General features: G+C 49.2%; 1 protein-coding gene across 2 annotated transcripts in view; it reads right to left on the bottom strand.

The window, feature by feature from the left end:
• The window catches only part of GAB3 (GRB2 associated binding protein 3), a 60,098-nt gene that overhangs the window by 17,906 nt on the left and 36,192 nt on the right, over window positions 1-6,000 (bottom strand). The window lies entirely within an intron of this gene.

Below are 6,000 nucleotides of genomic sequence, written 5' to 3'. Positions count from 1 at the left end.
ACACAGCACCCTGCCCACACACCATCACCAGTGTTTGAAATGGCCCTGAGCTCATGGAAACCAGGCCTGCAGGGACATGGACAGGGCCTAAGTGCCACACAGCACACACTGACCATACACCATCACCAGTATTTGAAATGGCCTCTCAGTGGAGCCAGTGCTTCCACCAGGCCTGCAGGGACAAGGACAGGGCTCAGTGCCACATAAACACACAGCACCCAGACCATATACTGTCACCGGTGTTTGAAATGGCCTCTKAGCTCATGGAAACCAGGCCTGCAGGGACATGGACAGGGCCTCCTCAGTGCCATACACACACACCACCCTGCCCACACTCAGTCACCAGTGTTTGAAATGGCCTCTCTGCTCATGGAAACCTTCCACCAGGCCTGCAGGGACAAGGACAGGGCCTCAATGCCACACACCACACACAGCACCCTGCCCACACACCATCACCAGTGTTTGAAATGGCATCTCAGTGGAACCAGCATTTCCACCAGGCCTGTGAGAGGCACAGACAGGGCCTCAGTACCACACACCACACACAGCACCCTGCCCACACACCGTCACCAGGGCATGAAAAAGGCCTCTCATGGAAACCAGCCATGGAAACCAGCTCATGGAAACCAGCCATCAACCCAGCACTGACAAGCCCCTCATTGAACTGTGTCACAGGGGGTGAAAAGGCCTCTCAGTGGAACCAGCATTTCCACCAGGCCTGTGAGGGGCACAGACACGGCCTCAGTGCCACATAAACACAGAGCACCCTGCTCATACACCATCACCAATGTCTGAAATGGCCTCTGAGCTCATGAAACCAGCCATCAACCCAGCACTGACAAGCCCATCACCAAACTGTGATCAAACACCACATCTGCACGCTTTCTGAAGACTTTGAGGGATGATGAGGGCTGTTTTCTCTTGTACTGTTGCTCGTTTCTTGGGAGAAGAGCCCGATCCCCACCTGACCACAACCTCCTTTCAGGCAGTTCTGGAGTAAAAAGGTCCTCCCTCAGCCCTCTTTTCTCCAGGYTGAACATTCTTCATTCCCTCAGATCATCACAGAACTTGTGCTCCATGCTTATTTTCTGTCAGATTTTACCATTATTTTGACAAGCTGCCCAAATTGGGATTTTTATTTGCTGCACTTGCTATCAGTTTACATTTGAGATAGGAAAAAAGGCAGAGGGCTGTCCCTTGGAAATCAAGATGAGCAAGATTCTTCCTTCCCCTCACCCTGCCAATGATGCAATCAAAGTGGTTCAACACATCACCWCCTCATCCACAGAAGAGATAACACKTTTTTCTTTGTAAAACAAAAATACCTAGAACTGCACATACCTGGAAACAAGGGCCTTTTGGCCGGCAAAGCGAGAGCTCCAGACACCCTGTGCAGTTTCCCTCCTGTGGTTTTTAGTGCTATTACAAAGCTGTTAATGAGCTTCCAATTACTTCTGAAAGCCCAGAACAAACCCTAAGGGAGCTGTAGTACCAAAAATTAAACAGAGAACTTCAGCACCTTACAAAAGGACRATTATTTACACAGGCACTGTCAACCTAAAACAAACCCGGCAAGCACTGATGTTTTCTGACCCTTGTGACTCAAGGTATGAGTCCCATAAAGGTTTAAATGAAGTCCTGGCAGCATCAATTGCCAGATGCAKCATCACTCTAGAAAGCTATATGCAAGTTTCTAGGAACAAAATAATATATTTTCCCTTTCTTTTTTTTTCCTCAGCAGCTGTTTTCGTTCATCAACAGTATAAGCACCTCTGTGTTGATTACAGCTGTCACCAACACACCTACTCCGAGGGCCAGAAGAAATCAATCCTGAGCTCTGTCCCACAGAGGAAAGCCAAAATAAGACATTAGGAGCTTTGCCCTTGCCAAACTCTACATAAACTGTGCTTGAGAAGCTGCCTGCTAACCTGCTTCCCTGTGGATATGCRATTTGATCAGGTTTATCATCGGGCTGGTGCTGTGAGACTGGAGATGGAGAGGTGCCCACTCAGAGTGGCTCATGATGGGAGAGGAGAGCAGGGCAGAGTCTGTGTGAGAAAACACCRGCTATCACAGCTGAGCAGCCGTGAAAACAGGGCTGAGGGGAAACAGTGCCAGATAGCTGCCCAAATCTGCTCTGCCCTTGGGAAGGGCGGGCCCCCTGCTCCATCTCCCGCAGGGTGGCCCTCGGCACCTTCCCCGGGCCGGTGGTGGGGCCCAGCTGGCTGAAAAACAAGTACAATTTTCTTGTGGGATTGTAGAAACATGCAGGAAGGTGAGGGGTGGAGGGAGACAGAAGAACTGCTCTTTGGTGGTATCACAAGCTCGAAGAAGCCAACAGCCTTTGGCTKCCACCGTGGAGTGCCCCAAACATGAACGTGCTCTGAGCCTCGGTGGTAGCTCACTGTGAGCTGCAGGAACCAAAGCAAAGACCTGCCTGTGCTGCCAACACATRACTGACCCTGGAACACAGGGAGGGACAGGCACTGAGGGATGGCAGCCTGAGCCAGCAGTACAGGTCAATCAACATCTGCACACTCAGATCTTCACAGATATTTAAGCACTGAACGCCTCTGGAAATCAGGTGCCATGGCAGGGTGGCAGTGGCACAGGGTGACGGGGAGCCTGCTGGAAGCTGGCGAGCTCACCGGCTGCCCTGTGCCAGGGGTGCTCCATGCCTGACCCTGAGGAGAGGTCTGAGGGAGTAAAACCAGAGGACACTGCCTCRTCCAACATCGAGAAAAAATGGGGAGTGGTGCCAGCCTAGTGCCCCAGCAGCCAGCTTTGGCTGAACACAGGCAGGCCAGCACCAGGGAAGGTGTAGAAGGGTGGGAGGGRATGGGACCAGCTCTTCCTTGCGTGCTTGCTCTTAACATCAGCTTTATTGTACCATCAAAATGCATCCACACACAGTGCATTCACACCTCACCTCTCTGGGTTCCTTTTCCTGTCCTCCACTTTCTAAAGAAAAAGTGGCATCAATTGCTGACGAGTCACAGTTACCTGCGTGGGTGGGGCTGAAGGACCATCTTTTGCAGCTCGTCTCACATTTGACATATCCAGCCCCATCATTGTCTCCCCAGACTCATTTCCGCTATGAAACTTTCCCCAATATGTGCCTTTACCCTCAAAATACGGCCTCCAAAACCGTTTTGCTTATTGTACAATGCTGAGTGACAGCATAAAGGGTTTTTGAGACACTTGCAGGATGCCTGCAAGGAGCAGGTTTGCCATTGCCAATACCTAGGACTCKCCGTGTTCCATGGCATAGGCAAAGCAGGGCTTTTGGTTTTGGAACACCTTTCAGCACTTATCTCTGAGTCAAATATGCTCTCCTCATTTTCCTGGCATTTGCCTGCAATCTGCTATGCACCTCCTTGCCCCAGGGTAAGGGCATGCAGCTCAGTGGGGTCACTGGGAGCCCAGCAGTGGCAAGCCTTGGCCAGAGGAGACAGCAGCAGCAGTTTTTACCTTCCAGAGCCCAGCAGCTCATATACCCCAGTGCACAGGGTGCCTGGAACTCCACAGGGCAGACACTTGTGSCCCTCTCTAGTGCTCACCTCAGCCCCACAGCAGAGCATGGTGCATTTKATACAGTTGTACATTCTCAGGAGTTTTCTTTTTACCATTTAGCAGGCACAAGGCTGCCTCCGCTTCTCCCTGGCACRGGGCTGTTCCTGTGCCTGCTGAGGGTTTCAGTACCAGGTTGAGAGAGCACCTTCGAGCCTCTGCAGTGGTTTGAGGCCACCCAAGGAGGCAGCAGGGCCAGAGTGGCAGGGCTGTGGTGGGGAGGGATTTATTTCAGCTGATCAGAGCCAATAGTATCTGACAATATTTAGTCTGGAACTGCACACGGCTACCAGATTTACAAGAGAATGTGGATCAATTTAAGGGTGAAAGACCGCACTCCCATGGCTGAGATGAAGTAACCTGTGTACTTCAATAGGTACTGATTCCTGGGGTTCAGCCTAGGCTCCTCAATTGCACTATGAAAAGGTTCTGTGCATCCAGAGTATTATATCTGAACTATTACATTTATTTTGGGGCCTCCTCAAATTATATTTTTCTTGATGAAGGAGTGAGAGGATGATCAGAAGTTTACATACCCTCCTTTGTGGGCACTAGAGAGAAGGCTCGATCAGAAAAGCTCAACTACCATCAAGATAAGAGCCAACATCAATCTAGAACAATTTTCATCTGTTCTTCTTAAGTGAAACTGTTTGATGCCAAAAGAAAGAAAGAATTTGCAGCAGCATTGGTTGGCTGCCAGCACGGTCCTTTGTGTAGCTCAAGCTATCAGTATTTTCGTCTTGCTCCTGAATTTTTGACTTTGGGAATTCCAGAGCCACTTCTGAAAGGAAGAGGAACAGCTCTGTTTCCATTTCAGTAGGGTTTYTAAGAGAGAGATTGCTCCTTCCATAATCTGACATCTCTGCTTCTGCTAAATGAGTGGYGTGAGGCTTAGAGGGCTACTCTTACATGTGAGTGTTTGAACTGTCTAGCAATGTCAGACAAAACAGGCCATGAGCAAACCTATTCTGAGCAGAAAAACAGCTGGCTGGTGAACAAGGCAGAATGAGAGCTGRAAAGGTTTAGCCAAGGACCTTCATCGCTTTCCTTCTGCCTGAGGACCATGCTCTCATTTGTTTGTACAACATATCCAGTGTTTGAGATCTAAATAATTTATTACAGGGCGTACAAGCTCAGYGAGGTAAATTGGCCTGAAATGTAATTTGCCCTGTGGGTTTTGATTTTTTTTCTGGTTTTAGCAACAAAACACAGAGCAAGTAATAAAGTTCTTGACCAGCTATATTAATGCTTACAACTCCCCCATGAGGATAATCTTCATTTTACAGAAYGCAGCAAAGAGGATGGCAGGGAAAACAAAAAGAAGGGTGGCTGTGCGCTGGTTTCTCACCTGCCTGGTGGCCTCACAGCTGTGCTTCTGGCACAGGACATGTGCTGGTCCCCAGGCCTGCTGCAGAGGCTCTGGCACTGAAAGAAGCGTTCAAGAGCTCAGTGATGGGGATGACTGCAAAAGGCTTCACTATTTGGGATTTCTCTCATCCTGCAAAATCTCTTGGAGAGAGGAAAGCAGTGCACAGATCTCCTGCTGCTCACTGTGGGTCCACATCTTAAGCCACCATCYTTGGGACAAAAGAACTAGAAGATGATAGTTGCATGGGAGTGCCAGCACTCGAGACAAGTTTTCACAGCTTGACTTTTTTTAAAGAACAATTTTTAAACATATTCCTGTGGAAAAGAGAAGTTAAGTGGAACTTTATACCATTTCCTATAAATGACCCAAAGAGGAAGTTAAAATTCATATGTAGACAGGTTTGTAAGCAGCTGGTTCTAAGCCCATTAAGACCATATATGTTAACAGAGGTTCCCYKSCYKSMMMRRRSMRGSAGGTGTCTGGGCTGCAGAGTACAGTCCCTGCAAGAGGGATCTGTGCACTAGCAATRAGTCAGGACCAGCAAACATCCCCATGTTCAGAGAGGACACTGCTGGGAGCTSTCTGTGCCACTCTCAAGAGCAAAGGGCCAGTCCCATGCAGCTCAGGCTCCTTGGACTGTGTGACCCTTGCAGAAGGGCTTACGCCCCGGCAGCCTGCAGTGCTCAGTAATGACACTTGATTTACTCACTCACAGAAATCTGAGATGAAAAAGACCTCTTAAACCACCCAGCCTGCCCCCAGCTGGAGTTACGGTTTTGCTATTTCAGTTGTGGCTGTTGGTCTGTGGCACCCATCAGCTCTGCACAATAAATCTCTYCCTGATGGGGCTGCCTGCTTGTCCCTCCAGTGTGTCCCTGTGGGGCACTCTGGGAGCAGATGAGCTCATTGCCCATCACTCACTGGTTTAATGCTTCTCTTGGATTTTGTCTCCCTTATTTGCCACTCAGCTGTCACAAATGTCTTCAGCAGCATAAACTCACGGTTTATGACTGGAAAAGAAAAATCAATAAATACTCAATTTCAGAGAGGGATACTCCTCC

Source organism: Malurus melanocephalus, unplaced genomic scaffold (genome assembly GCF_030028575.1).
Source record: "Malurus melanocephalus ecotype Western Australia unplaced genomic scaffold, MMel_1.1 scaffold_56, whole genome shotgun sequence".
NCBI lineage: Eukaryota > Metazoa > Chordata > Aves > Passeriformes > Maluridae > Malurus > Malurus melanocephalus.
The sequence above is the reverse complement of the archived record's forward strand: the minus strand, read 5'-3'. Positions and strand labels throughout refer to the sequence as shown.